This window comes from Hyperolius riggenbachi, chromosome 3 (assembly GCF_040937935.1).
Source record: "Hyperolius riggenbachi isolate aHypRig1 chromosome 3, aHypRig1.pri, whole genome shotgun sequence".
In the NCBI taxonomy this organism is placed as follows: domain Eukaryota; kingdom Metazoa; phylum Chordata; class Amphibia; order Anura; family Hyperoliidae; genus Hyperolius; species Hyperolius riggenbachi.
In genome coordinates this window covers 173,297,727-173,319,268 of record NC_090648.1, presented here as the reverse complement: position 1 = coordinate 173,319,268, position 21,542 = coordinate 173,297,727, and the positions used below count along the sequence as shown (strand labels likewise).

At 42.9% G+C, this 21,542-nt stretch overlaps 1 long non-coding RNA gene across 2 annotated transcripts in view; it reads right to left on the bottom strand.

Moving 5' to 3' along the window:
* The window catches only part of LOC137563171 (uncharacterized), a 155,775-nt gene that overhangs the window by 82,885 nt on the left and 51,348 nt on the right, over positions 1–21,542 (bottom strand). For both annotated transcript variants that reach the window (XR_011030278.1, XR_011030279.1), the window contains exon 2: positions 5,585–5,687. This is a non-coding gene — a long non-coding RNA (uncharacterized lncRNA). The remainder of the gene's footprint in view (positions 1–5,584; positions 5,688–21,542) is intronic.

The following is a 21,542-nucleotide window of genomic DNA, read 5'->3' as shown; positions in this document are numbered from 1 at the left end:
CCTTCTGTCTCTGTACTTTATCTGCTCGTGTGTTGCCGACCCGGCCTGACCGACCCTTCTACCTGTGACACCCCCCAGTGGGGTGTCCAGTAGCTGCAGGGACTCCCTGTCTCTCAGAGGGACCTCTCTGCAATCCAGTCAGGGACTCAATCTCACAGGAGTCCTTTGACTGCAGTAGAGTCTGATTCCCAACAGTTCAGGGAAACATTGACTCTCTGTGTGCTCCAAGCCTATCAGGAGATACTCATTATACGGTCTGGAGTCACCTGCTCCTCAGGTGGTCTAGACTCACTTACTGTTGCACCAAACACTTACATTTATCAGGTGTCCAGAGGTTAGTTATACTTGTATTATTGGTGATTCTGCAGATCATCAATAATCGGGCATAAATCTGTATTCTTGGTGATACTGCAGATTACCAATAATCATATTCTCTCTGTGTGCTGACACCGATCGTTACAGGAAGCCTCTGGATCATATAGATACTCCCCATGCTGTCTTCCAGTCCACTGTTGCCAAATGCAGACCCCTCCAAAGGAATCTAACAAGCTGTTGTTGGATTCCAAGCTTGATTGTGCAGCCATACTGTGCATGGCTGTACTGTACACAGGTGTACTGTGCCTGTGCAGGCGCGGCCGTGCTCGCTCGGTTGCAACACAGTCGTGCTTGTCCACGAGAGAAGAATAGCATGAAGAGAAGCATAGTTGTTATGTGCATTTGTTATGTGTTATGTGTTATTATTTTTTAATCTGGTGGGGGTAGTGCTATCAGTTGCTTCTGCTCTTGATCCCATTCAGCTCCTCCCATGGACCCAACATAGATTGCTACTGAAATCACAATCTTTGTGATTTCAGGAGCAATTTATGGCATATAAAGTGGCACATTCCAACTCTTTTCACATTCAACCACTTGGAACTCTAAGCAAGAGCAGAAGGGTAGCCCTCCTCCCAGAGTCTTCAGACACATCCACTGAGGTCTATTCTAGGAAGTGCACTGCCTTATGTCATTAGAAGGAGGAGAAAATAAAGGGAAGAGGAGGAATATATTATAAATAAAAAAAAAACAGCATGCAACTGTTTTGCTAGCCGATGGCAACCGCTATTAACCACTTGCCGACCAGGGCTTTTCTGAATGATCTGTGCTGCGTAGGCTCTCCAGCCCGCAGCACAGATCAGGTTTTAGCCAGGGCGATCAGACTTACCCCCTTTTTTCCCCACTAGGGGGATGTCCTGCTGGTGGGGTCTGATCGCCGCCGGCTCTCTGCGATTTGCGGGGGGGGGGGGCTCTTCAAAGCCCCCCTCCACAGCGCTTTCGGCGCTCCGTCCCTCTCCCTCCCTCTCCCTTCCCCTCTGAGCTGCGCAGGACGGATATCCGTCCTGCGCATTGTAGGATAGGCTTCAGCCTATCAAATGACGGCGATCCCCGGCCAATCAGAGGCCGGGGATCGCCGATCTGCCTTACGGCGCTGCTGCGCAGCAGCGCCGTATGATGTAAACGGCGGGGATTTCTTCCCCGCGTGTTTACATTTTGCCGGCGAGCCGCGATTGGCGGCTCTCCGGCTGTTCACGGAGACAGCCTCCGTGAACAGACATGGAAACCATGGAAATTGGCAGACGACCAGTTTACGCCAATCGGCGTTAGCTGGTCGTCAAGAGGTTAAAGGGCCAGTGCTCCTAAGTTATGTGATATATCCAAACTGTAACAGTAGAAAAAGTTTTGAATGTAGGATTAGCATCTTTATCACTTAATACACTCAGACCAGTTGCTGTTGAAATTTGTTTTTTATGGTGACAATCCCGCTTTAAAGGCCTGTACACTCACTAGACAAGTGTCACCTGGCAGGGATCGGGAGCCAATCCCTCAGGCAAAAGCGCTGGGCTGAAGTTGTACAGAAGTGTAGTTAGCCTGCAGGCTAACAATTGGTTCTATTGCATTGTAGGGGCAGAGGGCCCACAGAGTGGTGCAGATGTGATGTCAAAGGGCAGGTGGAGAGAACAAAGCTATCGGCCATCAGTTGGCAAACTGACCCACCTGACCGCTCGCCAGGCGGGGTGGGAGGCTGCTGTACACACGCTGGATTATCTAGCATGTGTATAGGCTTTTACAATATGTCAGTAACTGTAACTGGGTAATGTTGGCACTACAAGCTGCTGACAACAGTTATACTCGTAGAGACCACGCGGGTATGAACTCTTGTATAGGTAAGGTTTTTTTCAGTTAAAAACACAAATTTGAATTTAATTTTACAAGTACCTAAACTGTATAGGATTACTTTGCCATTATTTATTCATGCAGTAAAAAAATGTTCTTTACTTTTGTTGGAAGACAGAGAAGAATAAAGCTGCAACTCATCACTGTGTAAATAAGACCATTTACTGTGCTTCCTGGTGCAGAAACATGCACCTCCCTGATTTGTTTGAAAATATTTCTGCAAATGCAATGAACTTATCTCACCATTACTATCCACATACCCAGCAGCATTCCAGCTTACACTTTCAGATATCCAGATCATCTTTAAAAAAGTAGATGCATTTAATTCTGCAATCTAGAATCACAACTTTGCATGGCTCTCATCTACGGTAAACATGCCACCTTATTATAACCAGGATGTTACACAGCTCTTGTATTGTTTCAGCAAGCACTATTATTAATCTTTATATTTGCTGAATTCATTGTTGGCATGGGCATACTATACACCCCATTCTATTCTAAATTCAGCACACACTGACCGAGATAAATACCAGGGAAGAACAAAATATATATTTACTATATAGTCCACAAGGACAAACTGTATAGGTATAGAGATGTGTAGTCAACATACATTTAAAATACTGTAGTCATACGTGATGGGGTACTCATAGTCGTGAGTTGTTACCCCTATGCAGACCTGCACAAATGTGCTGGATAAAGCAACAATACCAGGGGGGTCTTTGCTGATCCCCCTCTACCCTCTCAAGTAATGTAGTAGCGAGGTGTAGCTATCCCCTGGTATCAAACAAGGTCTGCACATCTTTAACATAGATTGGGGGAGACCAAAGACATAAACAGGCAGCAAGCAAGATAGGCTGATATACCGTCCCTAATGTCGAGCGTACAAACCCCCCAGACCTATGTACTAAACTGAGAGACACACATGGTAGTGCTAAACTATATATAGTGCTGCATATCAGCCTATCTTGCTTGCTGCATGTTTATGTCTTTGGTCAATAGTTATTTTCCACAGGCTTTCAGAAACTAAGCTTGAACTTTTGAGAAAACCATTGTGCAGCCTGACAATTACCATAATATCCAAACTGTGGGAGGACTAATTAGGCCTCAATTCACTAAGCTTTATCGAACACTTTATCGAATGTTTGATAATTTACCTTATGAGTAAAATCTAATTTTTGTTCTAGATTTATTGAATGTTTTATCGATAAAACGTTCAATAAATCTATAACACCTTAGTGAATTCAAAATTAGATTTTACTCATGAGGTAAATTATCAAACGTTTGATAAAGTGTTTGATAATGCGTAGTGAATTGAGGCCTAGTCTGCTGAGACCAGAGCTTCAGTAGCTGACACTAAAGCCCAATCTACACGATACGATTCTTTGTGTGATTCGATTACGATTCTATTTACGATCCGATTAAATGTCCGATCATTATTTGATTCGATCCAATTCGATTTGCCATTGCAAAACAATGGCAAATCAAATTGAATCGTATCCTAATTGGACATGTCAGATTAAATCGGATCGTAAATAAAATCGTAATTGAATCAGAATCGTATCGTGTAGATGGGGCTTGAAGGCTCTCACTTTGTTTTGGCCCACTGTATTGTATAGCTTTTGATTGCTTGAGAAAGGATTTCATAGGATCCAAAATGGACTGATTCTGTTGTGACTTTGTCGAATATGTGATGTTCAGGGCTGAGGAATATGGCTAAAGAAAGGGCACTTTGAAGATGAAAAATTACACTTTGCACCTGTGTGAATAGATTTCTGAGGATCTTTGGCAAAGTTGCTGTGAAGATTTATAAATATAAACTGAAGAGCAGATAATGTTTTACTTAAACTGAGTGACTGTAACGATTGTGGAACTTTCTCCGTGATCAGCGCACAACGCGTGCGCTGACACGGCGGAAATCCTCCACAAGCGTATATTTGCAGGCACCCAGCAAAAGGTGCTACGCACCTGTAGAGGGAAATTCCTGTCGGCAGATGGCGTTGTGGAGTGCAGAGGAACCAATCCTCTGTACCTCCACAAGTGCCGGACAGGAATTGTACGAAGCGCAGAACGCAATCGCAAGAGAGGCGATTGCGAATGAGAGCGAGCAAAGGGACAGGTTGTATGTGTGTGCGCCAATCCAGTCGCCACCCCGCGACCGCGCACACACAACAGCAGATATGAAATAGGAACGCGATCGCGAGAGGTGCGATCGCCAGACGTGACACAAGGCAGATCAGAATAGAATACGAGGGTAGCAAAGGCACAGCAAATAATACAATGAGAAGATGCGGAAAATAACAAACGCTAGCTAACCGCGAACACCGCACTCATTCGCAACAGTGCACGCGGTTATGCGCGGTCTCCACGTGATAAGCACAATAGAGACAAGCACGCCTAACTAACCATCGACAGACAAACATGAAACAGAGGACGCGAGCGCTTGCTTAACGGTTACCTCACCGAGCCTCCAGCAAGCGTAGCAGACAAGACAGACACACGAAAACAGGGACAAGCGAGAAATAGGATCCACAGCACTAGCGAAAAGTGGCTAGCGCGATCCAGGTACAGAGTAGCAGAACAGAAGGATCCCCAGCGCTAGCGCAAAGTGGCTAGCGCGATCCCAGAAGACAGAACAGAAGGATCCCCTGCGCTAGCGAAAAGTAGCTAGCGCGATCCCAGGAGACAGAACAGAAGAGATAGCTGGTAGCAACCGCTGCACCAGCTATACTCCAAGAACAGAGATCAGAACCATTTCCTGTCGACCATCGTTGGGACAGGACAATGGCAACAGGCAAGACAAGACAGAACAGGCAATACAGATAATACAACCTGACTGGGCTAGAAGGGGAGCCTAAAGCAACCCCCAGGAATAACTATACTAGATAGCAATGGCTGACACTCCAGCAGTGTCCATCAGGAACAGACCATGGAAGGGAAATGACCAGCAAAGCCTTCTGGGAAACATAAAGCTCTTATAGTGCCAGTCATCAAAGAAGGCAGGTAGGGGATTTGCATAACGAATGTATGCAAATTCCCCAGCAAGAGAACAGACCAGAAACTTGCAATGGAAAGACAGGTCTCTGTTCCAGAGACCTGCAGCCCACAGACTAGAGGAATGGACAAACAGCTGTCTGCCTGTGCAGCCAGCTGAGCGGATCATCACAGTGACCTTATGATGAATGCAAATTTGGAGGCAATAGTTGGAAACTTGAACCCTTAAAAATACGCTGCTACATTTAAAAAATGTCTTATGTAAAAATTGTTTTATCAGTTTTAGTAACAGACCTGCAGGGCGTGAAACCGTCGTTACACTGCCCCACTGCCTCGCCGTGGTGACGGCTATGTGTTTTTCGTGTACCGTATATGGCCATACCTGCTATGCACGCTGTACGAAGATCGAGATCTATTAAAGCGGATGTAGACTTTTAACAGCAGTGCCAGAATCCTTCATTGCTTGTTTTAGTAACAATGGCATTCTAAGGAAAAAAATACAGACAATGAGGTTTTTTTTTGCCTTGCGCAGTTTACCTGGTTATACCATTGCTCTATCATAATAAGATCACTGTATCCTGTTCTTTCATCTCTGCGATCATTGTATTTGTGCAGTGAGCATTGCTGTCAATGGGCTGTAACAATCATGGAATAAGAGTTCTGTCTCCTCATACTTAAAGGTCACAGGTCCCAGAGGCACACAGACAATTTAATATACCGGTAGTGTAACTGATACAAAAAACCCCAAAACCTTTATTCCTTCTGCCTTACCATAAGGATGGATACTAATAATTTGGTAATAGTTGGATGCAAAGCATAGCTGAGTGGCATGTATTGTCGTGTGCACTGAACAAAACCTGTGCCATATAGCTCTCAACAAGTACATTTACTGGATATAAATGAATAAAATTACTTATTTTTTACAATGTTACTTTAGAAATTATTTAGTCAGTGGTTGCCCAATTGATCCTCACCCCGATTTACATTCTTAAATTTATCACAGGTGGCAATATCTTCACTGCGCACATGATGCATCACTGCAGAATGTTTGATTTGTGTTCCAAAGTGAGAAGAAACTACATCTGGTATCCCAGAGTACACTGGCAGAAGATGTCTTCATGACATCATAGCCTAGGCTAACCGTCACTTGCATGGTAGATTACATACCAATATACAGCAATTTATAGATATAGGAAGTGTTTCTGATGCTGAAATTTGGATAATAATCCTAAACTTGGGTACTCTGATTACTGTATTACATTCTTCTGTATGTCATTGCGCTGCCTCTTCAAGTTTGGCACATTAGAAAATGCAATAAATACTAAGGTTTTTGTTTACACTGACCGTATGCAGTGCTGTCAGTTGATATTCACAGTATAATCACGTATACTTTTGCGTTGTGATATAATGCACTAAGGCACATTTTTGCAAAGGATGTATGCGATTTTTTTGTTGAGTTGTATAGCAGCTACTCACATCTGCTTTATACTACAACTCGCTGTACACAGCATGTTGGAAAACGCATGTGTGAAATCACACTCAGAGGTATTCAGAAACAGAAAAAGTTTGAGAAAATTGTAAAATTTGGCTTTAAAACTGAAATCTTTTTACCTAAGTTACAATCTTGCTAGACTCGAGTATCCATATAAATACAATATTGTTCTTAAAGATTTCAATATTAATGTGTACCGGAACTCAGAACTTCATCTCTGCTCTAAAAGATATGCAACAGCATAAAAACCTTTAAAGCAAAACATTTCTTTGTTACAGCTGATACAAATCCTGCAATAAAATTGGTGTGTGTTTACTTCCTACTTTCATGGACGCAGGCATAGGGTTAACATCCTATGTTTACAAATTAGTTGCTTTGCTGAGGCAGCCAGCTGACACAGCTGAGAGATCAAATTACACTGGTGATTAGTCACAACTTAGGGGGAAGTAGACAGGCTAAACTTTTGAAATACAGGGTGCATTTCTCTATGTTTTCCTTCTGTCCTGTGCAAGAGTTCAGGTCCACTTTAACTAGTACTTTGTTTACGGGTCATGGGAGGAAACCAAAGTACTCAATGACAAGCTTGGTAGAATTACAGTTTAAACACACTGTGAGCAGTGATTTCTTGTATCCACACACACAGAAGGTGATTGTGTTCCAGAGCTTGTATTATATGGGAATGTGGAGAAGACGCTTTCTAAATGACTGCCCTTGTGCCTCGGCCTACAAACAGAAGCAGCTAAATGAAGACGACCAGTGTCCATATGCTTTAGATTTTCTGATAGTAATTGTGTTTGTCAGCAACAGTTACCAGTCTCTGCTGTTTGATGTTTGTGTGCCATAGCCCTTAGCTGCACAGAAACATTATACTGTAGTCTGCCAGTCAAATAAATGTGTGTGTGTCTATGGCTAACTTTCGTAGTAATGAGATCTGATCTCTGAAACCTGGATTTCAGAAATGACAATAATTTCAGAGAGAGAGAAGGAGGTTTACGTTCTCTGCTCTGTTAGGTAGAACGACAGAATTTTAATCAATTAAACAGCATTGTGTTTTGCTGATATTCAGTCCGCTGCACTTCACAACTCAACTTTATTTTCTAAAAATTATTAACTCCAAAAGTACGAGAAACAAACCTGAACTTACAATGATTAACTATGGCAATGCATCTTGTAATCTGTTGCTTAATTTTGGAGATTCTCCATATTTTATTGCAAAATATAATCATATCCTAGCATATATGGTATAATAGCAGAAGTATTTATTGGCCTATCCCATAGAAGAAACATCATATGCATATTGGCTACATGGGACCCCTCCTCTGGTTAAATACTATATGAATTTGGCCAGGCCCATTGAGAGAGTTTATCTACCTGTTTTTGGCCAAAAGGAGCATTCTGAGATGTCACCTGATTTACTGGCAGTCTGAGTGCAGTATCTGCTGCTATACCTGCCACCCCACCCCTTCTTACCCTTTGTGTGTTGAGTGAGTTGTGGAAAGTGAAGGGAGCTGCGTGTTCAAGGGAGAGACATCAGTGATGGAAAGTTACTGGACAAGGAAGAGTGCTCATCTATATGACCCACCCGGGAAGGCAGGTCACTATCTAAACACTTCCTCATGTGTTGGTTAAAAGATTCTACATACCAACAAGTCTATAACATCACTAGACCTACGGTATGTAATATTAGGTGTTCCACGAAAGACAGTGCACAGATTCTCATACATGACATTTTTCCAATGGTAGGTTGGGATATGTCCCAATCAGTACTGATTATTTTATCGCTCGTGGAGGCCATTGGAAGAAAATGGGATTGGTCAATGGTAATGGGAAAATGGTCCATGCCAATAATTTTTCTTGTTTTGTCCTTGTTAGACTTAGTGTACCAGAGCTGTAAAATAACAAAGATTTTATGCATACCTGGGGCGTCCTCCAGCCCCATCCGCCTGGATCGCTCCCACATCACCGTCCTCCGCTGGCCGCAGCTTCGGAAACCAGGTCTCCACACTTTTGTCAGTCAGTCAGAGCCAGTCTGGCGTAAGAGAAGTCCACCCTCTAAGTATCTCTCCAGCAGCTGCTGGAGAGATACGCAATGAGTGCACTTTTCCTGCGTAGCTGGCCGTGACTGACGTCCGTGACGGGACCCAGTTCCCGAAGCTGCAGGCAGCGGAGGACGGCGGCGTTGGAGGATTGGAGCGGATGGAGCTGGAGGAAGCCCCAGGTATGTATAAAATCTTTTTATTTTACAGCTCTGAGTCCCTTTAAGCACATGTTAGACAGTTCTGGCAGGAATCTGAAATGTGTACAGCAGCCCCTGGCAGCAATTATCCTAGCAGATCGACTCAGCGGAGCACTGGTTTAGGCTATTGTCCTTCCCACTAACCTCGTCCAGTCTGTGATGCTCTGCATCCCTTTATCGGCCCTCTTCCCCACATAGGAATAGAACACGTCACTAGCCTGGAGGCTAACAGTGGGTCCGTACAGCCTCAGCCCCACACTGTTGACCGCCCTATCGAGTCTCCTTCCCTGCCAGACAACAGTCCTTCTATGTGTGTACATGGCTTAAGTTAATCACAAATAAAGAGAAAAGTGCGGTACACACTTTCAATTATACTTGGCCCATTACTGACTAATTTTACTACCTTCATGTAGTATGAAGGTCAAAAGATACTGAATACTATGAGCAGATTGTGTAGGTAATAAGTCTTCATACCACATGGAGGTGGTAAAATTGGTCAGTGATTAGCCAGTCATATTTGAAAATGTGTACCAGGCTTAACTATGGTCCCAAAACTAAGTACGGTGAAGTTATTGCATTCTTTTTGAAATTTGGTATTATCGGAATCGTTCCTTTTTACTCTCAGGAAATGTCCTGTGGGTATCCCATTTTTCAGCGATCAAGTAACAAACAATTGGTAACTGAAAAGCTTGGTGTGCAAATGTCCTTCTGTGTTTTCCAGATTATGAGATCTAAAAAAAATACAGTGTTGTATCATTAGTATCCTGCATGAAAAATACCCAAATACTTATTCAAAATGTCAAGAAATACGGGAAATGCATCTTTTGGACACTCCCATACTACTAGGATGTCATCAATAAATGTTGTGCTTAAAAGCATGCAAGGTTTAGTACAGAGCAAATCCAAAAAGACCACTCAGCTATCCCACCAGTCTGAGAATAGATAGGAGTTTGATAACGAACACGCAGCACCCACTGTATTACTCCTGCGTTGGTCCTACTGTCTTCAAGTATAAACGTATACATTGGAATACAATAAAGGATAAATGTGAATGGAAAGTAAATTGCTTACTTCTCATTTTTAAAGAGAGATGCATCTTTTAGGTCAAGATGGTATCCAATACATAATACATAGATTAAATATCTTTGCTTATCAGGAGCACACTGTGATTAGCAATGATGACTCATGGTGGGCATACACGGTTCGTTTTTTCTGCTTGATATTCCGCTCGATCGATTTTGCCGCTTGATTCTCCGCTCGATTCTCTTATCTTCTGCTCATTTTTTTCTTATCTTTTTCCATTCATATCAGGAATCGAGCAGCAAAACGATCGAACGGGAGATGGGACATGTCGGAAATGATCTATCTAACATCTAATCACCTCAAAAAGGAACTGTGTATTCCCAGCATTAGATCTTGTTCCAACTATCCTTTGTATTCTTGTGTAGGAGGCTCCAGGATCTGGTCCACAGAAAGTCTAATCCTTTTGGTTTAATTATTTACTGACACAATTGAACGGTCAGGGTAAATGACTGGGTCACACTGACTGGGTCCTGAGGTGTGGTTGGCTTTATTTCATTACATTGATGTGGCCAGCCAAAGTGACACCGAGGGGAAAATTAACTGTATACAAGCATAATATACTGTTTAATTTTATAACCATACTAATTAAGCTAAATGGCCCTATGTGCCAGCTAATAGTAGCTCTCCAATCGACATTAACACTAACTACTAACATTAACACTAAAGCTATTTAAATAATGTGTGTTTTTTGGGGTGGGGGCAGTGTTAAACGAATTTACTCCTGGAGGCTCTATGAGGGCATCCATCTTGCAGCTGTCAATGCTGCAATGCTGCAGTTTAAAGAGAACCTGAACTGTAGTCTACTCCTCAATCTCTTTCTCCTCTCATGGGTGCCATTTGTCCACTGTGATCAATGGAATTCTCCGCCCTCCATTTTAAAAATTGCCATTACCCCATAACAGCTTCCTGGTCAGCACACTGTTAAACTGTAATATCACCCACTTGAGCCATAGGGAAATATGGACATTACCTTGCACATTCAGTTGTAACTGACAGCTGCTGATATATAACTGACAGCAACTGGTATACTTCAATTCTGACAAAATATAGTCAGAACTGGAAGGGGTCACTGTAAGAAGAAAATGGTGAGCTTCTGAGAGGAACTGGCAGTGAGGTTAGTATATAATATTCATTTGCAGCTATGTCATGCGTTTATTTTAAATAATTTTACTCGCTTCAGGTTCCCTTTAAGGTGCAATGCTCACCTTTTTTCAAAGTTTAGGGTGACAGCAGGCTGCCAGCTTAAAGAACAACTATCAAAGAAACTAGTTTTCTGTAAACCCCACATACCTATAGAGCTTTTAGCCAGCAACTCTAGAAAGCTTTTCAGAGGTCTATAAGCAAAGCCTCTGTGAACAAAAAAAATGCCATTTACAGCTATATTTCTACTTTATATAATTCTGAACACATTTTACGCACAGTATTAGAGCCAGTGAAGATTGTTTCTGTATGTTGGATGTGCTGGACACAGTGCTCCATAGTAATGGAAAAAAAAGATGAAAAAAAAAAAGCCTTTTTATTGCCATTTACTAGTAATTACTGTAAATATATGTGGCATTTAGAATGTTAGTTAAAGGGGCACTATGGTGAAAAATTGGAAAATGTAAAATATGTGCAAACATAGACAAATAAGAAGTACGTTTTTTCCAGAGTAAAATGAGCCATAAATTGCTTTTCTCCTATGTTGCTGTCACTTACAGTAGATAGCACAAATCTAACAGAAGCGACAGGTTTTGGACTAGTCCATCTCTTCATAGGGGATTCTCAGCAAGGCTTTTATTCTTTATAAAGATATTCCCTAAAAAGGATTTAAACAATGATGCTGGCCATCTTTCCCTGCTCCCTACACAGTTTTTGGGCAGCTGGACAGAGCAACTGCCATTCACTAAGTGCTTTTGAAAATAAATAAATCCCTGAGAATCCCCCATGAAGAGATGGACTAGTCCAAAACCTGTTGCTTCTGTCAGATTTCTACTACCTACTGTAAGTGACAGCAACATAGGAGAAAATTAATTTATGGCTCATTTTACTCTGGAAAAAATGTACCTTTTTGTTTATGTTTGCACATATTTTACATTTTACAATTTTTCCTGCCATAGTGCCCCTTTAACCACTTCCCGACCGCCTAACGCACAGAGGCAGCCGGGAAGTGGAGCCCTTAAGGACCGGCTCACCCACAGAGGCGGCGGTCCATTTAAGGGCATGGGCGGAGCGATCGCGTCATCCGTGACGCGATCCTCCGCCGGCGCCTGTCACCGCTCGCCCGCCGCAACATCCCGCCGGCTATACGGAAGCGCCGGCGGGATGTTAACCCCGCGATCGCCGCATACAAAGTGTATAATACACTTTGTAATGTTTACAAAGTGTATTATACAGGCTGCCTCCTGCCCTGGTGGTCCCAATGTCCGAGGGACCACCAGGGCAGGCTGCAGCCACCCTAGTCTGCACCCAAGCACACTGATTTCCCCCCCCCCCGCCCCAGATCGTCCACAGCACCCCTCAGACCCCCCCCCTGCCCACCCCCCAGACCCCTGTTTGCACCCAATCACCCCCCTAATCACCCATCAATCACTCCCTGTCACTATTTGTCAACGCTATTTTTTTTATCTCCCCCCCTGCCCACTGCCCCCTCCTGATCACCCCCCCACCCCTCAGATTCTCTCTAGACCCCCCCCCCCTGTGTACTGTATGCTTCTATCCTCCCTGATCACCTGTCAATCACCCGTCAATCACCCCCTGTCACTGCCACCCATCAATCTGCCCCTAACCTGCCCCTTGCAGGCAATCTGATCACCCACCCACACCAATAGATCGCCCACAGATCCGACATCAGATCACCACCCAAACGCAGTGTTTACATCTATTATCTCCTCTAAACACCCACTAATTACCCATCAATCACCCATCAATCACCCCCTATCACCACCTGTCACTGTTACCCATCAGATCAGACCCTAATCTGCCCCTTGCGGGCACCCAATCACCCGCCTACACGCTTAGATTGCCCTCAGACCCCCCCTTATCAATTTGCCAGGGCATTATTTACATCTGTCCTTACCTGTAATAACCCACTGATCACCTGTCAATCACCTGTCAATCACCCATCAATCACCCCCTGTCACTGCCACCCATCAATCACCCCCTGTCACTGCCACCCATCAATCAGCCCCTAACCTGCCCCTTGCGGGCAATCTGATCACCCACCCACACCAATAGATCGCCCGCAGATCCGACATCAGATCACCACCCAAACGCAGTGTTTACATCTATTCTCTCCTCTAAACACCCACTAATTACCCACTAATTACCCATCAATCACCCCCTATCACCACCTGTCACTGTTACCCATCAGATCAGACCCTAATCTGCCCCTTGCGGGCACCCAATCACCCGCCTACACGCTCAGATTGCCCTCAGACCCCCCCTTATCAATTCGCCAGTGCATTAGTTACATCTGTTCTTCCCTGTAATAACCCACTGATCACCTGTCAATCACCTATCAATCACCCCCTGTCACTGCCACCCATCAATCACCCCCTGGCACTGCCACCCATCAATCACCCCCTGTCACTGCCACTCATCAATCAGCCCCTAACCTGCCCCTTGCGGGCAATCTGATCACCCACCCACACCAATAGTTCGCCCGCAGATCCGACGTCAGATCACCTCCCAAGGGCAGTGTTTATATCTGTTCTCTACCCTAAACACCCACTAATTACCCATCAATCACCCCCTGTCACTGCTACCTATCAGATTAGACCCCTATCTGCCCCTAGGGCACTCAATCACCCGCCCACACCCTCAGAATGCCCTCAGGCCCCAGCCCTGATCACCTCGCCAGTGCAGTGCTTGCATCTATTCCCCCCTCTAATCACACCTTGAGACACCCATCAATCACCTCCTGTCACCCCCTAGCACACCTACCCATCAGATCAGGCCCTAATTTGCCCCGTGTGGGCTCCTGATCACTCGGCCAAACCCTCAGATCCCCCTCAGACCCCCTTCCGATCACCTCCCCAGTGCATTTATTGCATCTATTTTCCCCTCTAACCACCCCCTGAGACACCCATCAATCACCTCCTGACACCCCCCTAGCACTCCTATCCACCAGATCAGGCCCAATACAACCTGTCATCTAAAAGGCCACCCTGCATATGACCGGTTCCACAAAATTCGCCCCCTCATAGACCACCTGTCATCAAAATTTGCAGATGCTTATACCCCTGAACAGTCATTTTGAGACATTTGGTTTCCAGACTACTCACGGTTTTGGGCCCGTAAAATGCCAGGGCGGTATAGGAACCCCAGAAACGGACCCCATTTTAGAAAAAAGACACCCCGATGTATTCTGTTAGGTGTATGACGAGTTCATAGAAGATTTTATTTTTTGTCAAAAGTTAGCGGAAATTGATTTTTGTTTTTTTTTCACAAAGTGTCATTTTTCACTAACTTGTGACAAAAAATAAAATCTTCTATGAACTCGCCATACACCTAACGGAATACCTTGGGGTGTCTTCTTTCTAAAATGGGGTCACTTGTGGGGTTCCTATACTGCCCTGGCATTTTAGGGGCCCTAAACCGTGAGGAGTAGTCTAGAAAACAAATGCCTCAAAATGACCTGTGATTAGGACGTTGGGCCCCTTAGCGCACCTAGGCTGCAAAAAAAAGTGTCACACATGTGGTATCGCCGTACTCAGGAGAAGTAGTATAATGTGTTTTGGGGTGTATTTTTACACATACCCATGCTGGGTGGGAGAAATCTCTCTGTAAATGGACAATTGTGTGTAAAAAAAATCAAACAATTGTCATTTACAGAGGTATTTCTCCCACCCAGCATGGGTATGTGTAAAAATACACCCCAAAACACATTATACTACATCTCCCGAGTACGGCGATACCACATGATTGGCACTTTTTTTGCAGCCTAACTGCGCTAAGGGGCCCAAAGTCCAATGAGTACTTTTAGGATTTCACAGGTCATTTTTGTTTCAAGACTACTCCTCACGGTTTAGGGCCCCTAAAATGCCAGGGCAGTATAGGAACCCCACAAATGACCCCATTCTAGAAAGAAGACACCCAAACGTATTCCGTTAGGAGTATGGTGAGTTCATAGAAGATTTTATTTTTTGTCACAAGTTAGCGGAAAATGACACTTTGTGAAAGAAAACAATTAAAATCAATTTCCGCTAACTTGTGACAAAAAATAAAAACTTCTATGAACTCACCATACTCCTAACGGAATACCTTGGGGTGTCTTCTTTCTAAAATGGGGTCATTAGTGGGGTTCCTATACTGCCCTGGCATTTTAGGGGCCCTAAACCGTGAGGAGTAGTCTTGAAACAAAAATGACCTGTGAAATCCTAAAGGTAGTCATTGGACTTTGGGCCCCTTAGCGCAGTTAGGTTGCAAAAAAGTGCCAATCATGTGGTATCGCCGTACTCGGGAGATGTAGTATAATGTGTTTTGGGGTGTATTTTTACACATACCCATGCTGGGTGGGAGAAATACCTCTGTAAATGACAATCTTTTGATTTTTTTACACACAATTGTCCATTTACAGAGTTATTTCTCCCACCCAGCATGGGTATGTGTAAAAATACACCCCAAAACACATTGTACTACTTCTCCCGAGTACGGCGATACCACATGTGTGGCACTTTTTTGCACCCTAACTGCGCTAAGGGGCCCAAAGTCCAATGAGTACCTTTAGGATTTCACAGGTCATTTTGAGAAATTTTGTTTCAAGACTACTCCTCACGGTTTAGGGCCCCTAAAATGCCAGGACAGTATAGGAACCCCACAAATGACTCCATTTTAGAAAGAAGACACCCCAAGGTATTCTGTTAGTAGTACGGTGAGTTCATAGAAGATTTTATTTTTTGTCACAAGTTAGCAGAAATTGATTTTTATTGGTTTTTTTCACAAAGTGTCATTTTCCGCTAACTTGTGACAAAAAATTAAATCTTCTATGAACTCACCGTACTACTAACGGAATAACTTGGGGTGTCTTCTTTCTAAAATGGGGTCATTTGTGGAGTTCCTATACTGTCCTGGCATTTTAGGGGCCCTAAACCGTGAGGAGTAGTCTTGAAACGGAATTTCTCAAAATGACCTGTGAAATCTTAAAGGTACTCATTGGACTTTGGGCCCTTTAGCGCAGTTAGGGTGCAAAAAAGTGCCACACATGTGGTATCGCCGTACTCGGGAGAAGTAGTACAATGTGTTTTGGGGTGTATTTTTACACATACCCATGCTGAGTGGGAGAAAGATCTCTGTAAATGGACAATTGTGTGTAAATAAAATTAACAAATTGTCATTTACAGAGATATTTCTCCCACCCAGCATGGGTATGTTTAAAAATACACCCCAAAACACATTATACTACTTCTCCTGAGAACGGCAATACCACGTGTGGCACTTTTTTGCAGCCTAACTGCGCTAAGGGGTCCAAAGTCCAATGAGCACCTTTAGGCTTTACAGGGGTGCTTACAATTTAGCACCCCCCAAAATGTCAGGACAGTAAACACACCCCACAAATGACCCCGTTTTGGAAAGTAGACCCTTCAAGGTATTCAAAGAGGGGCATGGTGAGTCCGTGGCAGATTTCATTTTTTTTTGTCGCAAGTTAGAAGAAATGGAAACTTTTTTTTTTTTTTGTCACAAAGTGTCATTTTCCGCTTACTTGTGACAAAAAATAATATCTTCTATGAACTCACTATGCCTCTCAGTGAATACTTTGGGATGTCTTCTTTCCAAAATGGGGTCATTTGGGGGGTATTTATACTATCCTGGAATTCTAGCCCCTCATGAAACATGACAGGGGTCAGAAAAGTCATAGATGCTTGAAAATGGGAAAATTCACTTTTTGCACCATAGTTTATAAATGCTATAACTTTTACCCAAACCAATAAATATACACTGAATGGTTTTTTTTAATCCAAAACATGTTTGTCCACATTTTTCGCGCTGCATGTATACAGAAATTTTACTTTATTTGAAAAATGTCAGCACAGAAAGTTAAAAAAATCATTTTTTTGCCAAAATTTATGTCTTTTTTGATGAATATAATAAAAAGTAAAAATCACAGGAGCAATCAAATAGCACCAAAAGAAAGCTTTATTAGTGACAAGAAAAGGAGCCAAAATTCATTTAGGTGGTAGGTTGTATGAGCGAGCAATAAACCGTGAAAGCTGCAGTGGTCTGAATGGAAAAAAAGTGGCCGGTCCTTAAGGGGTAGAAAGCCCTAGGTCCTCAAGTGGTTAACTTTGATAGTTGTCCTTTAAACTACACTTGTAGGTTCAATTTTCCTTGACTGAAACAAACATTCCTGACTGTTTTAGTTGGAATTAGTGTGTACTGGTATCCTGTGACATTTGTGACCTCCTCTTCAGAGATGTGCAAGGAAAGATCTAGCTCAGCGGATCCTTTTTGCTCTACATGCACTTAAAGAGAACCAGAGATGAAGCACCCTCATGTATTTTATTACATTTATCAGTGGGAACATGACAGTAAACACCTACCCTGCTTTTAGTTTTATTCTTCTCAGTCTAATCTATCTGTTATCAACTGTGATAAGAATCCACCGACTATTCAGTCGAGGTTTGACCTGGAATCATTATAGCTGAGTCACTCTTCTGTGGAGTCTTTTCAAGCCCAAGCCTTCCCCCTCCTGGCTCAAATTTCATGCTTTACATACTGAGAGCTGTGATGACATGGGAGGGGCTGCTGCTGCAGGAAAAATCTCTGTCTAACAGACAAGTGTGGCTGTGTGATCTGTGTGCTCTGTCTGTGCAGCCTGTCATTATTATCTACTGTATGCAGTTTCATTACTATGAGAGACACTTCCTATAGGCAGCCACAAAGCATACCAGAATATGAAGTTGAAAGCACACAGATGGAATGCTGCAGTAGCAGCCCTGCTTGTCTATAGTCTCATATAGCCTAGACAGCACATCCAGAACAACTCATAACCTGGAAACAGAAGGAATATGAGCCGGCGGCCATATTGGATATTTCCTGGAGCAATAATGGATAAAAAGCACTCAAAAAGGCACACCAGAGTGGCGAAATTATCGGGTAGAGCATTTATTCTTTACAAGCTATCAACTGATATGTTTATTTTGTGTGAATCGTTCATCTCTGGTTCCCTTTAACCACTTAGCAACCCTTGCCACGCTTATCTACGCCCCTTTAAAATTCACCTGGGGCACAGGGGCGTAGATAGGCATCTCCTGTTTGTTTTCCCGCTGTGAGCGTTCGCGTGCGCGATCGCGTGCACGCGGATGCGCGGTCGCGTGCACGCGGATGTGCGGTCGCGATCGGCACCTGCTGGTCAGCCAATCAAACTGCTTACAAGTTTGAATAAGCACTGCCAAAGCTAATGGCAGTGCTCATTCATTCAGAATGTGTGTAAACATTGAATCAGTCACTATGCTGTTACAGTTACTGAGATCACTCGTGAGAGGATCTCAGATAACTAATACAGCATTAGTGAGTGATCAGCATCAGTTCGTTTTTTTTTTTAATAAATTATACCCCCATTAAGCCCATTAACCTTTGCCTCCCTGAAATGTTAAAATTGCTGTGGTTTTTAGGGGAAAAACCCTGTGGTAGAGAAGTGGTTAAAGAGGAACGGTAGTGAAAATTACATAATTGATTAAATTGCTGATTGTTTACAATATTAATTTATAGATTATTTAGTCAGTGTTTGCCCATTGTAAAATCTTCCCTCTCCCTGATTTACATTCTGAAATTCATCACAGGTGGCACTGGCAATAACTTTAGTCATGTCAGGTAATCTGTGCGGAATTTTTGAGAGTTCTATTCACAGAAGGCAATACTTCTTGCTTGGCAGTTGGAAAAAGACGTTATCTCCCACAATGAAACAAGGTTCACAGACTGCAAACTGTCAGGACCATGGTCATGACATCACACTGTGGGAGGGGTTTCACCATAATATCAGCCATACAGATGTCCCAGATGATCTATTTAAGAAAAGGTAAACATTTCTTGTGGTAAAGGGGGTATCGGCTACTGACTGGGATGATGTTCAATCCTGGGTTAAAGTTACTCTTTTTTAAAAGAAGCATTCTGCAGCATCTTGCCTCCCTTCCCCTATTGGAACTACATGTTCTGTCTCCATCAATGCAAGGCATGAATTGATATGGCTCTATGGATAGGACTAGGGTAGTAGGAATTTTAAAAAGTACCCAATTATGCCATGTCAAACCAAAAATACCAACCTTCTATAAAATCTTAGTGGTTTTCTTTTGCCATGACTTAAAGAGACACCGAACCGGAAAAAAATATATCATATAATGATTTGTTTGTATAGTACAGCTGAGAAATAAAACATTAGGAGCAGAGACATAAGTCTAATATTGTTTCCAGTACAGGAAGAGTTAAGAAACTCCAGTTGTTATCTATGCAAAAGAGCCATTGAGCTCCACGAGTTTCACAGTCACAGAGAGCTCTGTCTTCTGAAGCTTATTATCTCAAGTGTCTGTAAATGTACTTTCTTTTACTCTGCAGAGAAGGGTTCAAAAGTTCACTGGCCTGCTCTGTAAAATCATTTAGAATGCTGAGTAGTGTGTAAACTGCAAATATTAGAGAATGATGCAATGTTATAAAAAAAGATATAAATAATATGAGAATATTTTCTTTGCTACTAATATTCTAGTAATTATCTGTACTACACAACCAATTCATTATATCATAATTTTTTTTACCACTTCAGTGTCTCTTTAACTGAGTGCTTCTGCTACCCATAGAGCCATATCAATCCATGCCTTGCACTGATGGAGTTCAACATAGCTTAAAACAGCTATCTGTTTAGCTCTTCCCAATGAATAGGCTATAGGCAGGTAGTCCTGAATGTATCCTTTGCTTTTCAGGGACATAAAGGAATGATTTACATAAGGAATGATTTACATATTGACTCAATGAGCTGCATTGATGCATAATAGCAGTAACTTACCGCTGGAATGCAATACTTGCAAAAAGCTTCCATTTTAAGAAGGCAAATTTATATTTGAAGGGGCATTATGGCGAAAAACTGTAACATTTAAAATATGTGCAAACATAAACAAAGAAGTACGTTTTTTCAGAGTAAAATGAGCCATAAATTACTTTTCTCCTATGTTGCTGTCACTTACAGTAGGTAGTAGTAATCTGACAGAAGCGACAGGTTTTGGACTAGTCAATCACTTCATGGGGGATTCTCAGAGATTTATTTATTTTCAAAAGCACTTAGTGAATGGCAGTTGCTCTGTCCAACTGCCAAAACACTGTAGCGAGCAGGAAGGCTGGCCAGCATCTTTGTATAAATGCTTTTTAGGGAATATCTTTATAAAGAATCATGTTGAGAATCCCCTATGAAGAGATGGACTAGTCCAGAGTCAGGACAAGGTCCTTCAGCACCCAAGGCTGAGACAGCAAAGTGCGCCCCTCTATCCCTCCCACCCCAGCCGTCACACACTGATTGCTATTAGACTAAGAGGCGCCCCAGGGTCCCCAACACTTTAATCTCTAGTTATCTGGCTTGCAGTCACTGCTATGTATGCCCTTTTCTTATTTCTTTCTGCTTCAAACACAATTGGGAATGACAGCTGAATGAATTGTGCATCCCCTCCTACACTGCGCCCTGAGGCTGGAGCCTCTTCAGCCTCTGCCTCGGCCCGGCCCTGGACTAGTCCAAAACCTGTCATTGCTGTCAGATTTCTACTACCTACTGTAAGTGACAGCAACATAGGAGAAAAATAATTTAGGGCTCATTTTACTCTGGAAAAAACGTACTTCTTATTTGTCTATGTTTGCACATATTTTAAATTTTAAAATGTTTTGCCATAGTGCCCCTTTAAAACCTTTCCACTGGTGGTCCAGTGTTTTAGAAAGGGGTGATAATTTATGTGCATGTATTTGAATTTTAGTGCAAAAATCCTGTTGCGAGCATTGGCTGTCACTATACATTATTTACAAATCTGAATATACGTGTGTCAAAAAACTCATGAAGAAATAAAGTAAAATGTTTTTGTTCATGGTAAGGTGTGGCCCCATTCAGTTTGTTTTAATGCGACTACACCTTATAGCACAAGTGTCAAACTCCAGGCCTAGAGGGCCAGATCCATGCCAGTGTTTAGGATGGACTGAGAAAGAATGGAATGTGTTCTACCTGATGGGCCACACCTTTTCCTGATTTAGACACATCAATTAATTTGAGCTGTGTCCAAAATGTGTGAGGACCTCGGCACTTGTAGGACCGGTTTGACATCCCTGCCTTATAGCAACCTGTGTGAGGCAGCAAGTTGCCATTTAACCCTCTACCACTACCACATGCTGCATAGTGTGAATAAACCCATTTGTCTATGGCCAACATAAACCAATTAGAATTTAGGAGGGAGGCATTTTGTAAAGGTTGCAAACTGGGGTACACTACTCAGCAGTGACCAGGTTCCTACATTTACAAACTGAATTGCAGGCATAATCTGTAAGAAGGCCTTTATGGTGAATAGATTTGCAAGCTTGGGCTGA